The sequence below is a fragment of the Mauremys mutica genome, chromosome 2 (assembly GCF_020497125.1).
Source record: "Mauremys mutica isolate MM-2020 ecotype Southern chromosome 2, ASM2049712v1, whole genome shotgun sequence".
NCBI lineage: Eukaryota > Metazoa > Chordata > Testudines > Geoemydidae > Mauremys > Mauremys mutica.
In genome coordinates, this window is record NC_059073.1 from 118,112,688 (window position 1) to 118,127,920 (window position 15,233).

General features: G+C 40.2%; 1 long non-coding RNA gene across 5 annotated transcripts in view; it reads right to left on the reverse strand.

The window, feature by feature from the left end:
* The window catches only part of LOC123364681, an 83,935-nt gene that overhangs the window by 11,511 nt on the left and 57,191 nt on the right, over positions 1–15,233 (reverse strand). For 4 of the 5 annotated variants that reach the window (XR_006577216.1, XR_006577214.1, XR_006577212.1 and 1 more), the window contains exons 3-4: positions 13,364–13,455; positions 1,365–1,450 (exon numbers count right to left, since the gene is read on the reverse strand). This is a non-coding gene — a long non-coding RNA (uncharacterized LOC123364681). The remainder of the gene's footprint in view (positions 1–1,364; positions 1,451–13,363; positions 13,456–15,233) is intronic. The other variant, XR_006577213.1, reaches the window with a different exon arrangement.

Sequence of the window (15,233 nt, forward strand, 5' to 3'; positions counted from 1 at the left end):
ATTTTTAAATTTAAACAATAGGAAACTAAGAAGGGAAGAAAAGGCCCCTTCAACAATGTCTGGGAAACCATTTACAAAGTCTTCCAGGCTCAGGTGAAACAAGTTGTACTGTGGGATTTAAAAGCTCTGCAGAAGTGTAAGATATAAAATCACTTCATCTTGGATGCTTAGAGAGGTGGTATGGGAAAGAAACTCCACTTTTTCAATGCCTTAGTGATAGATGACACTGACACTAACGGCTATAAAACCTTATTAGGGAGTGCTGTGAAACTCAAATATATGAGTTCCTTATGTAGAAAGATTTGAGTATTCACATTACAGTGGAAGAGAGGACATGTCCATGTTTGTCTCCTGGAACTGGATTGATTCTGGCAATCTATTCAGGTACACACAAATATTATTGTTCTCCAGAACTGTAGCAGAGACAAGTAAATGATATAACAGTCATTCCTAAAGCACTGGCAACATTTTCTGATGATTTGATACAAAACTTTACACTAACTCTCAGCCTTTTAAAATGAAATAATGCCACTAATGTATGGCTCAATCCTGACAGGTGCTGAGCACTCTAACCCAGTCCAGCAAAACCCTTAATTTTAAGCACAGAAATAATCCAGTGTCTTCAGTCTGACTACTCAGCTGCTTAAATCTAAGCACAGGCTAGTGTGTTTTGCTGGATTCGGTTACGGTGCTCAGCACTTTGCAAGATTAACCCTTTAATGCTAGGCAGTCGTGAAGGACTGCTCTTAGCTCAGTTTGAAAGACTCAGAGGGAGGCTCTCTAGAGTAGTACAAAACCCTGATGGGATGCCTGCCAGATGTGAAGCACTGCCCAGGCAGGAGAAGAAGTGTTGAGCCCAGGATTGGGGCCAGAAAATACCTGAGGAAAAAGACTCTCCAAAGAGGCCAGGGGCTGGATTAGGAACAGCAGAGCTCTCCTGCTTACAGGGAACTGGGAGCCAGGGTCTGAAGGTCAGAATAAAAATAGACTGGAAGCCCTGAAACAAAAGTTAAACTGGAAGACCCCAGCAAGGAAAAGGCTTGAGCCAGGACAGGTCAAAAGAAACATTCGTTTGAGAGGACTTAATAAACTGGATCCCAAGGAGAATGCTATGTTAAATCCTCCTGGCTGTGAGTGAATTATTGGGAGAACCAGGAAGGAAACTGAGGCAGGATGATTACAGCACCACACCACAAGGTAGCATGCTCCAGGACTGCACTCTACAACAAGCAGTAATGGCTAAAGGGATTAGGAACTAATTTGAGACACTCTGGCATTCTAGAACTCTCTCTTCATACTGTATGTCACAGGGCAAAGAGCTGAACATTTAGCATAAAGGCACATTAAAAGAGTTATCACAATACCTGGCCAGGACAGGAGATGTTGTGTCGCAGTGAGTTCTCATATTCAGGAGCTGCTCTCATCACTTTTGTTAATCCAGCCAATACATCTGATAAAACCCAAAGAGCATTTTCAGGGTTTTTACAGTATCTTGCGAGTCTTATTAATATACAACAGAAGAGTCACGCAATCCCAGAATGCACCCAGGTTATGTGAATTCACAGTAACGTTAATAGAACTAGTGCTCCTAGTGGCATCCATCATTTACTTTTTTCACCTTGTATGTGTCTGAAGTACTTCTATTGTACACAGTTTCTAGTTCATGATTAACATATACTACTAACGTCTCTGAGAGACAGAAATAATTTCAGTTTGAGCAACCTTGGTCCTGGTCAACACATCCATTAAAAATGTTATGGTTAAAAACTGTCCTGGCCAGAGCCATAAGGTGGAGAAATGCTAATGGTGCATCCTCTCTTACCAGTGAGGACATAATGCATTCAGTAGGCAGGGAGATGCACTCTAAAATGCCTTTTGCTGCTCTTCTAAATAGGAGCAGCATATATCCCAGCATTAGTAGGTACTACTGACAGCAGCACAAGCACCATATGGCTTGAAGAATGGGACATGCCCTCTGAATAGCAGGCCATTCCCAATTTTGGGAAATGTGGCATGGCAAAGCACATTACCTAGCCTTCTCTCCTGGCTCTCTCTAAGCACTATGGAGAGATCTGCTCCGCTGCTTGCACGGGGTAGAAAAGGTTCCTTCCCACCTTGTCCAACATTACACCACAAGGCTGCATTTTACCCTCAATTGGGCTGAGTACAAGATGATAATTCTGAGATGTGGAAACATCAGCTACAAGGAAATTAACTGAAATCCACTCCCTCCATCAAACTCTAAAACCCTCAACATTCTGTATTCTTGAATCAGGAGCTCAGGGGTAAAAGAACTGTGTGTTATCACGGAAGCCCCCAGCAAATGTAGCCATCACTTTTAATGTTAAGGTTAAAAAAATAGTTTTCAGTGAAATTAGATACTGTTTGCATCCCAGGAAATCAAAGATGAGGAAAGACCCATTTTTTAATGCCATCTCCAAAGCAGCGAAAAATGCTGTAAGCAATTTCTTGTTAAAAATTTAAGTCCTGGAAAAACAAAAGCCTTAAAAATGCAAAATGTTACTAATGTCACTGGGAGAACCAATTTAAAGATATTTAACAGGTTCTCACTTTCCTTTCTAAATCCAGAAATAGGAGATTGCAAATCACAGAAGATTACAATCATATAAAAGACTCACAGTTATGAAATAGATAGATAGATTCATGTGTGGGTAGACAATGTAGCTCTTCTTTAACACTGATTGTAAAATCTCTTGCAATGACTAATTGAAAGATGTGTTATATGGACATATTTATAGCAATTTGTGTAGGTTTATTTCTACCACAAATACAAGCATATAGGTGAAATCCTGGCCCAAGCCAAGCCAATGGCAAAACTTCCATTGACTTCAATGCAGCCAGGTTTTCACCTTACATATTTACACATATACACTGAATAGTCCTGATTTTCAGAGGTGCTGAGCATTCATAACTGAGTCAATGGGAGGTAACAGGGTCAAATATTTTTCTATGTGATAAGATATCTGTTCTTTGTTTATACAGTGCCTAGCACAATGGGGCCGTGATCCATGTTCGGAGTGGCTAGGTATTAACACAATACAAATAATTAATAAATAATAATAATAATAATAAGTATAGAGAACGTTGTAAGTTGTTCAGGGATCACTGCTGAGTTGTTTAGATGTAAGATTTGACCAATGGCCTATTCTTGCAGGGGACAAACTCCACCCCTCAATAGCACAGTTAGGGAGAAAATCCTACAAAGAGGACCTTGATGAGATTTCCTCCACTTTAGTAGACGAGATCAGGCCCTGAATAAAGATTATAGGATCAAGCCCAATGCTAAAAATAAAAAAAAAATGTTATGCTTGCATAGCTTTTTCATTCACAAATCTCAAAACACTTTACAAAGACAGGACGTATCCTTATGTTTACATTACAGACGAGAGCATCAGAAATGGAGCATTATTTTGAAGAATGATTCTAATACAGAAGGCAAGATCATCGCTCAGGCTCCAGCCCTTCTACGACAGGTAAGAGGGATGGAACAGCATGAAAGGGCCCTAAACTCCCCACATGGGGGCAGGGAAAGATTCTTCTAGCACAAACCTACAGAAGACAGGGCCGCCCAGAGGATTCAGGGGGCCTGGTGTCTTCGGCGGCAGAGGCCCCCCGCTTCGGCGGGAGGGGGGTCCTTCCACTCCGGGACCCACCACCGAAGTGCCCCGAAGACCCACGGCGGGGGCCCCCCCGCCGCCTAATTGCTGCCACAGACCCGGACTTCGGTGGTAATTCGGCAGCGGGGGGTCCTTCCGCCCCGGAGCAGAAGGACCCCCCGCCGCCAAAGACCCAGAGGGGAAGAAGCTCCAAGGCCCCCGGAGCGAGTGAAGGACCCCACTCCAGGGCCCCCGAAAAACTCTCGTGAGGGCCCCTGCGGGGCCTGGGGCAAATTGCCCCACTTGCTTCCCCCTCTGGGCGGCCCTGTCAGAAGATAGCTATATAGCTGCCTTCTGTGGATCTCCTTGCAATCCTTGGCTAACAGGAAATACCAAGGACATGATTGGGAGCAGGGTCTGTATCACACAGAACCACAGAGTTTCCAGGAAGTAATGTGACCCATAGGGCAGTACAGGGAGGCTGCAGTGATTTAAACAGGCCCTCTGGGCTGTCTAAATATTGCAGGAGCCTGCATCAGGCAAAGATCAGAATAGTGCAAAGATAGCTTAAAGCCGTATCAGTGCCTTCCTCCAACCTCCATGGGCCACAAGTTGTGTGCTGTACCACACAGAATCTCACTCATCGTATGGAGCAATGTTTGCTTTATTTATCTATTTTGAATGAGAACCAATCCTTAGGCCCTCAGCACACTGCTAATTAATTCCTTTCCCATGAGAAGAAAATTAGTCCCTTCTTTATTTTTAACAGGTTTCATGTGATGTTGGGGCTTTCTAGCTGCAAGGTAATTATAGAGAGACTGCTCACCTAAATCTTTTCTTTCCATTTGTATAGTATGTTTTTAGTATGCCCTACATCCTTGTCTTTTTCCAAGTATTTCTGTAATTAAATACAATATTGCCAAAAAGATGTTCCAGGTAGGAAAATATGTGTATATGCAATTGCACAAAAAAACCGGCTAATTACTTGTGCAATCTCACATAAATACCCTTTCCTTAAATTATATTTAGGCACAAAAAAAGGTACTGATATTCCCAAATGTACATATATCCAAATAAGACAGCAAAACTAGTTTTGAAGGATGGTCATTTGTTTAAACAGACATTTTTAATATAGTTAGGAATTATATTTGTGCCGTATAGTCAATGGAATAATACTTTTTTAAATAATTGGGGATTTAGTGTAGGTGCACAACATTGTGCCTGCAAATATTTAGAATTGTTTTCAAAAGTGTGACTGAAAACATACACAAGTCCCTCTGTACTCCCTCAAAAAATCAAATATTAAGACTCAGATTTTGTATATAAGGTAACCAGCCTATGGGAGAACTCCAAAAGGTATTGTAGCCTCCAGTTACCTAGTATATAGGGACAATGCACCCACTGCATAAGAGGATGTATCACACTCTCATTTCCAAAACCAGCCAGCTGTGAAGATTGGTGCAGAGTGAGGGTGATGTCATAGCCCCAACTCCTCCTGCCACATATAAGGTAGTAAATGAGATATTAACTTGCAGTGACTTATTCAGCCACTAGATGTCTCTATGATTTATAGTTACAAATAGGGGGTAGTCCCTGGTAAACAAGGGAAACAAGGCTGGAATTCAAGCAATGTGGAAGCCTGTTTTTGTTCACAGCTGTATATGTTTTGTTTAATAAATACCTTCTATTTGAGATAGACTGTGATTCTATATACCATGACAGTTAGTGCCTCAGGGAAAGTAGCAGGGACCGCAATTCTATCTCACCTTTTCATGGGGAAAGGCACCCCCACCCTTTGCACCTTCAAAACCTGGTCCTAAATAGTTGGAGTTTTTTTAATCTGAAAATATTAGCACTATACATACATGCATACAAGGAATTATTCAGACTATCTGTCATCCAATTAATGTTTTCATATCTAACTTAAAGTCATTCCTTCCTATCACCTGGCTTCCAGACTATGTCTGACGCTTCATACCCCCAGCTGGTTTGTTTGTGAAGTTTCTCTTATTTATTTGAAAGGACTGGATACTAATAGGCAATGTTTCCCTTCCAACACTTTCCTGTTTCTGTTTTCCTGGTGGTCTCTTATCTAAGCCCATTCAAAGGATAGCAGGGCTTGCCAGGTACAAAATGCCCTTAAGCAATGTTACATCACGCACAACTGCAAATGGTTTGCAATGATCCTTCTTGGCCCAGCTTAAATAAGAGAGTTGCAGAGCTGGGTCAGTGATTCTGTTTTGGATTTTAGTGTTTGGGTTACTCATGTTTCTCTAATAGTGCACAAAAGTCAGCCTATTACTGCTGAATTGTATTTATACATTCTGAGGTCTAACTCCTGCATCAGCCTGAGTTTTGATGGCTGTGACAAAGCTGTGCTGCCATGCCTTTTCTTGGGAAAAAAATCGCTGAGATGTATGCCATGTGTTTACAGGAACTACCAATTATACAGCTGTGGTGAAACCAAACCACCTTGGGCTTATTATATCTTAGCTAAATAGGATACTCTGATGGGATACCTCCAAGAAAGCCCAGGGCTGAGTGTTGTGGGTGACTCACTAAGTTGATGAGTTAGCAGAATCTATTTCTTACCCAGGGTGGTGGGTAGGGCAGCATAAAAGGCACAGTACTAAAGGAGAGGGAAAGATTTAACTTTGGGATGATGTTATTAAACCAAGGCAGGCCATTTGTGATCATTAAATACCCCATGGCACATTTTGCAAGATGTTAACCCCACTGCCCTGACTGAATTCCATCCCAGGCATTTACAGTCAGATTTGATAGGTGTTTGCATAGGTTAAAATAGCTATCAAAGGAGCCAGGAAAATCAGATCCAACAGACTTCAGCAAGGTAACACCAGTGCACCTGAGGCATAATTTGTCCAAATATCTTGAACTTTTATCAGTCCAAATGTTTACAGAAAAATTCTCTAATAATAGTGATTTTGGTTAGAATTCCTGTTCGCTTAGAACATTTTAGAAACCAGATGATATAACTGAATCCCAATGCACACATCTGTATCTTAAAAATATATATATACACACGAGGAGTTCAATGGCATCACGCCAGCAAAGCATTTGGCCCTAAGCAGTTAATGAGTCTGTTTCTTGAATGATTGTGGGTCAGATCCTCAGCTGGTGTAAATCGGTATAACTTCATTGTCTCCAACGGGGCTATGCCAACTGGCAACAATTGAGGATCTGGTCTTAAAAGTAATGTAATTTTGTCATTACACGTATTGTATAGCTCATGTGTCCGACTTGTCAAATCCAGTTAGAGAGATCAAATATGGCCTTTGTTACACCTTCATCTAAACCTTTTTCCTTGACAAAGTCCAAAATGCTATTGGTCTGATTTTTCTGAGTCAGTCTAACACCAGGGGATTTTTACCTCCTGAGCTTTGTAAGGATCCCTCTAATTCAGATGCTTAGGGCCCAGCTCATTTTTGCCTTGCACCTTGTGTAGTCATTTATGCCAGTAAAAAGGGAGTTCAAAATGAATGTACTATCCAGTCCAGACGGTAAGAGTTTATAGTCACTTTAAAATGGAGCAAATGAATCATTTCAGTAACGAGTAAGAGTAATCAGGGGCAGAATTACAGGAAGTATATCTGGTTCTGCCACAAACATCCTATATGATGTTGGGACTAAATGTCAAGTGTCAGCTTATTGGGTATATCTCAGGTTTTGATAACCAACTTGAGAGGTATCTCCCCCAATGCTGAGGCAGCAAAATTTGAAATGTACCTCTCTGAGAATAGAACCTGTCCACCTCACAGGGGTGAGGAAAAATTGATTGTTTGTAAAGTTCATTTTAATTCTCTGATGGAAGGTACTGTAAAAGTGCAAGTTATTATTATATTGCAGTTCTGTACATCTGTAGACTCAAATCTAATCCACATAGTCTTTTTTATGTTATATAAAGGGTGTGTGTTCAGGTAACTTAAAACACAGTTTTTACTCAGAGTAATAAGACATTCTGGACCATGAGTGCAAAGCCTAACCCAGATCAAAAATTTATACTATGGCATTAGTAGTGCAATAAATGTCCCCAAAAATGTCTTTCATATTTTTCCATCTCAACAATCCTGTTTAATGTAGGCATGAGATATCTGGCCCTTCTGGATCAGAATTCTAATTTCTCTGGCAAAGATGGGTTGTAAAACAAAAAGCTAGATCGTCAGTTGGTATAAATCAGCCCAGCTCCACTGAAGCCGGATGAGTTACCCCTGCTCAAGATCTGGCCCCAAAAGTTTAAAGTCAGTGGGCTAATTACATCCTTGGTGTAAGGGGACACAATTCTACTGATTTTAGTATCATCCTTGAAGGCTAAAGTGGGGCATAAATGATGCATAGTCCTTGTGCAGAACCACTGCTCAGGGGGGAATTTCACCAACAGTGCAATTTCGAAGTGAAGGAGTCTGACTGGAAGGGACAGGGATGGATTAACTCTTCTGTGGGACCGAGCCTATTAGATTTTGTGGGGTGTGCAGCTTCAGTTGGGGGGGGGGCTCTGGGCTGGGGTCAGGGATGGGACAAGGTGTTGGGGTGCAGCAGGAGATTCAGGGTGCAGGCTCTGGGAGGGAGTTTGGGTACAGGAAGGAGCTCCAGGCTGGGGTAGGGAGTTGGGGTGCGGGGTGCAGGCTCCGGCTGGGAGGTGCTTACCTTGGGCGGCTCCTGGTCGGCAGCGCAGCAAGGCTAAGGCAGGATCCCTGCCTGCTCTGGCTCCATGCTGCTCTGCTCCCTGAGGTGGCCGGCATGTACCTGGCCAATGGGAGCTGCAGAGATGGGAGCAGTGCACAGAGATTCCCTAAATGCCCCTTGCATAGGGGCTGCAGGGGCACATCGGCAAGCCGGTGCTCGTGGCTCCAGCCCCGGGACGGGCGCTGAGACTCGGAGACCAGTGTCTAGCCCCTGGTGCAGAGACTTCCTGTGGGCCGGATGAAAAGAAGCAGAGGGTCACATCCGGCCCATGGGCCTGAGAGACCCCCTCTCAGCCCGAGACCCTCGGCTTCAGCCTCTAAAGCCCCTGCATTAATCCAGCCCTGGGAAGGTATATGGAGAAGAATTTATAGAAAATAAAACCTTTCAATCCAAATTTGTGTAAGTGGATTTTAGGAATGTCTTTATGACTAAGAGGAAACATTCAGTCTCAATACATAACAGGATGTAAAGGAACCAGGATGTGGACAGTTTATAGAGTTCTAAGCACAACGTAGTCCATCAGTCAATTGAGAATATCCTAGGTCATCAGTTTAATAACGTCAGAATAGTTGTCTGTTGATAAGAATTGGGATAAAAATTGTCACAGTATTGTTAGTTAATTGAAGATTTTCTAAAAATGTGTGAAGAAGTATGCAAACAGTACATTTATGTAATAGAAATAGTAATATAGCTTTAAGATACTTACGGGCATGTTTTACTGGTTCATTAAATCTTGCCTCAGGTGTGTTCAACCACTCGAGGCAAGTATTAATGGACCAATAAAAAAGGCCCTGGGGTGTCTTAATGCTATAATACTATGGCTGTCTACATTTAAATTAATATTTTAAAATACTTTTTAAAATAATTTCCCCTGATATTTAATATATCCTTCCACTATTTAAAACTTTATAGTAGAAAGATAAGAAATAGCAAGGAGGGGAAAAGGGTAGTAAAGCCCTTTTTGTCTAATCACTGTTGGCTATTTATAGAATATTTTTATTTCTCCTCTTCTACTTCAAATGGCCCCCTCATTTTTCATATCTCCTTTCTCCTCCATTTTTCTGCCTCATTTTCCATACAATAAAAGCCCTATAAAGAACTGCTGAGCAGAGATGTTGGAAAAAGTCAGGCAAAATATTTTTTATCTTAATTTTCCAATTCATTGAAATCATGCTGTTTTGTAGGAAAGGTTTGATTGTTGCAAGCTACTGATGGACCCCAGGCAGGTTATCATCAGAATCTGCCGTCTTGCCCACCCTGCTGCTGAGCAGCACACTGAGCCAGGAGCCTCAGACCTCTCCGAGTTCCCCTTCAGTAGAATTAGTTACATGAGTTTGGTTGCACAGGTATAGCTGAGAGCAAAGCATGGTTTTAACTGAGGGTAGACTACAGCCTCTATGTGAAGCCAATCATCACAATAATTTTGAGCCAAGTAATGCCCTCATTTACTACAACCCTGTACTGAACGTAATCATTTATAGCAGTGGAAAATGAGGACACAGTGGGTGTAAAATGTTCCAAAATCAATATGGTAGCATTTTATATCCATTGTCAACTGGTGTAAATAAGTACAAAATGTCAAGGATATTGGTGACTCATACCCAGTGATTTCAACAGGGTTGCATGGCAGGTAAGGACACAAACTGTTGCCCAATGAAGTCACCAAGCATTTTGCTATTGACTTAGGGCTAGATTGTGATACTCTTACTCACATTGAGTGCCTTACTAGTAGTCCGATTGAAATCAATGGAACCGCACATAAAATAAGCTGTTACTCAATGTGAGGAAGGGCATCAGAATCTGGCTCTTAAATCAGAGTGAGATTTGTCCCTAAATTCGTGCAGTACTTGGATATTTATCCCAATTCTTGTGTATTACAAGAAAATGTTTCTGCTGATTTTAGAATGAATACATTGGCCAAGAGAAGAGCGTATGATCTAAAACTTCTTTTCGTGGATCATTCTAATGAGAACAGACTCAGTACATATTTTTAATGACTCATTTCACACATAAATAAACCGTGTTTTAACATTACACAGAAGTACAATCAACAGGGCCCAAAATGTTCCAGGACTCTCTTATTTCAAACAATCATCAGTGTTGTGACTGTGCAGTAGGTATACCATGTCTATTATAGACCAAGAAAAACTCCTCCTTAACTAGCATTATATGGGAAAACAAAGTCTGCCAAATTTGCTTGGAATGAATGCAAATCACAGTTCTAGTAATAGAACAATAACAACCCTGAGATTGGATGAATGTGCAAGTTGATATTAATCTCCACAAACACCTGAAATGTGTCTGTTTTTACTTCTGTAATTAAGCTACAAATGTGATTTCTAATTCATACACACATACATCCCCCAAAAAATAAGAAAATATCTGGCTTTTGTGTTTCTCCAATTCTTTTAAGATACATTTTAAGATGTATTGTGTGATATATGTATGTAAGTATTTACAGTATTCTATTCTGAGCTTGAGAGGCATCTCCATTGCTTATCACAGTTGGAGTGTTTCTGAACGAAACATACCAGCATATGGCAAAAAAAAATCTTTGACTTATTCTTTGAAGAAATCTCACCAAGAGCTGTATTTCTAGCGCAACCACTTGAATTCATATTAAATTTATCTCGCCCTATAAAAGCACAATTCATTAAACAGACTGATAAAACTGGTCTGTTTAAACTAAGGCAATTTTATCACAGTCATTTCAATTATTTAATGCTGCTTTCTTAAATCAGTACTTACAGCTTTCTTTTGACAAGTATTCCTTCAAATAAATGAGTTGTAATTTAAAGAATGAGAGAGTCATGATCCATAACAATATATGCAATTAGTTTATAAGAATAGGAAGATATATTTTGAAAATATAATTGCTTACTAACTTTGAAAAGTTATACACAATTAATCAGGCAGTGGGCTCTTTAAGACTAAAAAAATGGCACATACATTTGGTAGTAAAGTCATCCAAAGCAGTTCTAACTTAAGGAGTGATTCCCAACTCAGAACCCTGACTGGGTTTTTGTTAAAAGGTTCATGCATCTTTCAATGAACGTAGGTCTTTATCTAAGCCAATCTGGCCAGTTATTGGTTTGGCATAAAAATCAGGCGAAAATTGTTATATTGACATGAAGCCAGGTGAAACTCAGCAGTTTTAAAATTTCACTTTGAGATTTATGGGCTCATTTGAATCTGAAACTCATAGGAGCATTCAAGGGTTGCAAACGCACATTGATTGAAAGCAAGAGGAATCCATGTAAATCCCTGAAAAGCAAAACGTTTGGGCTTGCACAGCTCTCGTGAAGATCTTTTTTCATTAGAAATGATTGTTAAACAATGGGCCTGTTTTAATAGTGCATTACTCCAGTTTTATAATGGTGAAAATCCACTGAAATCATTGGAACTACACAGGTGTGACTGACGGGACACAGTGATGAATAGGTCCCCTTACGTTGGCTTTGACAGATCTGGACATTGTTTTCCAATTTTTAAAACAATCTACACTAATTGGGGGCCAAACCCTGAAGTCCGTTTTTACTCAGTCTTTATTCAAGCAAATCTCCATATTGATTTCAATGACACCGTTAAGCAAATCCTCAAATCAAAATCACACCCATTATTGGAAGGCACCTTGCTGATTACATCTTAAAATGTTTACGTAATTATCAATGGAAGATAAATACTCAGAAATTAAAACTCTCTATAACATATTTATTTTTCTTCCTATCAGACACACAAACATCCTATGACACGGTCATTGTCTACGTATTCAGTGGGCTATACCCATTCATGCTTCAGTTATGAAATTCATCCCTTTCTTGTCCAAAAGCAGAGTAATCAGGCTTTATGGGAGGTTCTAAGTGGAAAATGGACTTCGCCCCTACCTGGCAGGCAGGCTATGGGTCTGCAGTAGAGATGTGTAAATTTTTTCAGTGACTGGCAATTCCAAAGAGTCAAAAGAAATCATTTCGGGTCAAGCAAAATGTTTCATTTTGATCCACATTGAAACATTTCATTTTTATTTAAAACATTTCATATTTTTGATTTTTTAATATAATTTAAAAAATTGTATGAAAAGTCATTTTGAACCCCAAACCAGAAATATTTCAAAAATGTCTAAATGAAGAGTTTCCTTTCAAAAGGTTTTAAGTAGGTTTTGTTTTTACCAAACTAATTCATCAAAATCAGCTTGAATTCATTAAATGTTTTGGTTTCACCAAACCTGATTTTTCAACCAAAAAACCTGTTGGGATTGAAAAATGTCACCCAAATCTTGTCTGCAGCATTGCCCCTCTGTGGCTGCTATTGCAGCTTTCCTTGTTTTGTTTTTTTCTCCTCATTGGTTGTACTTCCTGTACTTAGGAAATGTTGATTGCAATCTGAATCATGCAAAGTACACCCTGACATTAAGGTAATGGAGACCATATAAATGCCTTTAATAATTACTCTCTCCACATTACCCCACATCTGAATCACTCTCCCTTGTCATGTCTTTGTCTTGTCTGTCACAAGGCCTAATCCTGAGCTCCCTTGACTTCAATCGATCAGAGTTGAGGTCACTCAAACTTTAGGAGACATGCAACATGTGGCTTGATCAAGGCCTCAGTTTTTAGACTGATTGGTGCAGGGTACGTTTATTATCAATAGGAGAGTAGGAGCCTGATCACACTGAACTAAAGGGTAAAATGTCCATTGATATCATTGGTAGCAGAATCAAGCTTTATATTTTTAATATTTTAATGTATTTATTGTAAAATTAATGCACTATACAAGGAACCAACATAACCACTGTTAACAAGACTATAATGTATAGTGCACTTTACAAGGGACCAACGGTTCATGGTTGTGTTGGTCCCTTATATAATCATATGAAGTAGATTGTTACTATGCAAAGAGTTCCATCGAAGTTAGTGGAACTACTCAGGTATTGCTCAATATGACTAAGGAATGTGGCCCTCACTGATTATTAAATAAGCAGCAGAATCAGATTTCAAAACTAGGATGTTTCCGTAAGTGATTTTGAAGAAACAGAAAAAACTTACACATTTTGGATAAATGCATTTAAAATTGTTTAGAATTTTCATTCTGGTCTCAGCTTCTCAGCACAATCTCCAGTTTCCTTTCAACTCAAAGTCTGTGACATAGAAAAGAACTGTATAAATAGAGCTGACATAGAAAGAAAGAATATTTATACATCGTTGTTTACACATACTACTTCTATGCCATCAATCATTGAGATATAGCCTTTGAAAAATAAAAGGATTTATGTAATGGTAACATGGGCCACTTGTGTGGTATAAATATATATATTGCTAAATGTATGGCATACACACACAGAAAATATACATAACACTAAGTCTTAGTTATACAAGAGCTAAAGGAAAGGCAATGCCTTCTGGCTTAACGGGGAAAATGTAATTTCTACAATGAATCTTTTTTTTTTTAATTCAGGCAATAATATTGAAGTTTTCAAAAGAGAAAAGAGGACAGTGGCAATACCATCAAAGGGAGAATGGACCCAAACAAATGAATGTTAAATAGGCAGACATAAAATGAAAGCACACAATTGTTTCAGGAACAACAACAACAAAAAAGCCACACCATTTTCAGCACTCATCAGTAGCCAAAAAAACAATGACACAAAACCACCATTAGTGTTTATTGATGATAACTAGATATGTTTATGTTAGTATTCCAAGGCCAGCCCTGCCATGGGAATGTTTATTATTACTCATTGTAGCTGTAGGCTGCTAAAAGCTAACTATGTCTATCCCTTTCTCATCATTTTGGAAAGATTAATCTTTAGACAATGATCTCCTGATATCGTTAATCTTAGTCTTGAACTTGTTTGTTGTTCTTTGCCCGGTAATCAAGAGAGTGTCAGAAAGTATGCCTCACTTCACGAAGGGGCAGAGGACCTGCTTCATAGTAGCAGTGCACCTTGTGTAATCTTCCACAACAGTGCAAAGTAAGCAGAAAATGCTAACAAATGAGATGGCAGGGCCTGATTTTGCACTCCATTGCACACGTTTTACACCAGTGTAACTCCATTTATTTCAACAGAGATACAGTGATGTAAAATGGGTGCAACAGAATAGAGAATTGGGGCTGTAGGGCTTTTTACCCATTTTGCCCTGATGTATATGATTACACACTGTACAGGACAACGGTGAGCTTGGCCCTGGGACAGTAGTGTCAATCTCCTGTATTTTTAGAGGAAGTAAGAACGTTTCTTGGAGGAGAGGTAGTAGATTTCCCCACAAAGAGGCGTCAAATGTTTACCCACCCACATGTTTCCAAGACCCCTCAATAAGGCTCATGAACTCCATGAGGCTTTTGCAACTACTGCCCTTTCCATTTACTTCCTGTTTTCTACTCTCTGGCCTGGTCTACACTAGGCGTTTAAATCGGTTTTAGGAGCATAAAACCGATTTAACGCCAAAACCGTCCACACTAGGAGGCACCTTATATCGATTTTAATGGCTCTTTAAACCGGTTTCTGTACTCCTCCCTAACGAGAGGAGTAACGCTAGTATCGGTATTAACATATCGGATTAGGGTTAGTGTGGACGCTGATCGACGGTATTGGCCTCCGGGAGCTATCCCACAGTGCACCAGTGACCGCTCTGGACCGCAATCTGAACTCGGATGCAGTGGTCAGGTAAACAGGAAAAGCCCCGCGAACTTTTGAATATTTCCTGTTTGCCCAGCGTGGAGCTCCGATCAGCACGGGTGGCGATGCAGTCCGAAATCAAAATAAAAAAAAGAGCTCCCGCATGGACCATGCGGATGTGATCGCTGTAAGGGCAGGCAAATCCGTTCTATCCGTTCTATCAGCGCTCCGTTACAGAAGATGAAATTCAGAATCCTTTTTTAAAAATCTCCAGACAGACGCCATAGCAGGGACTCAGC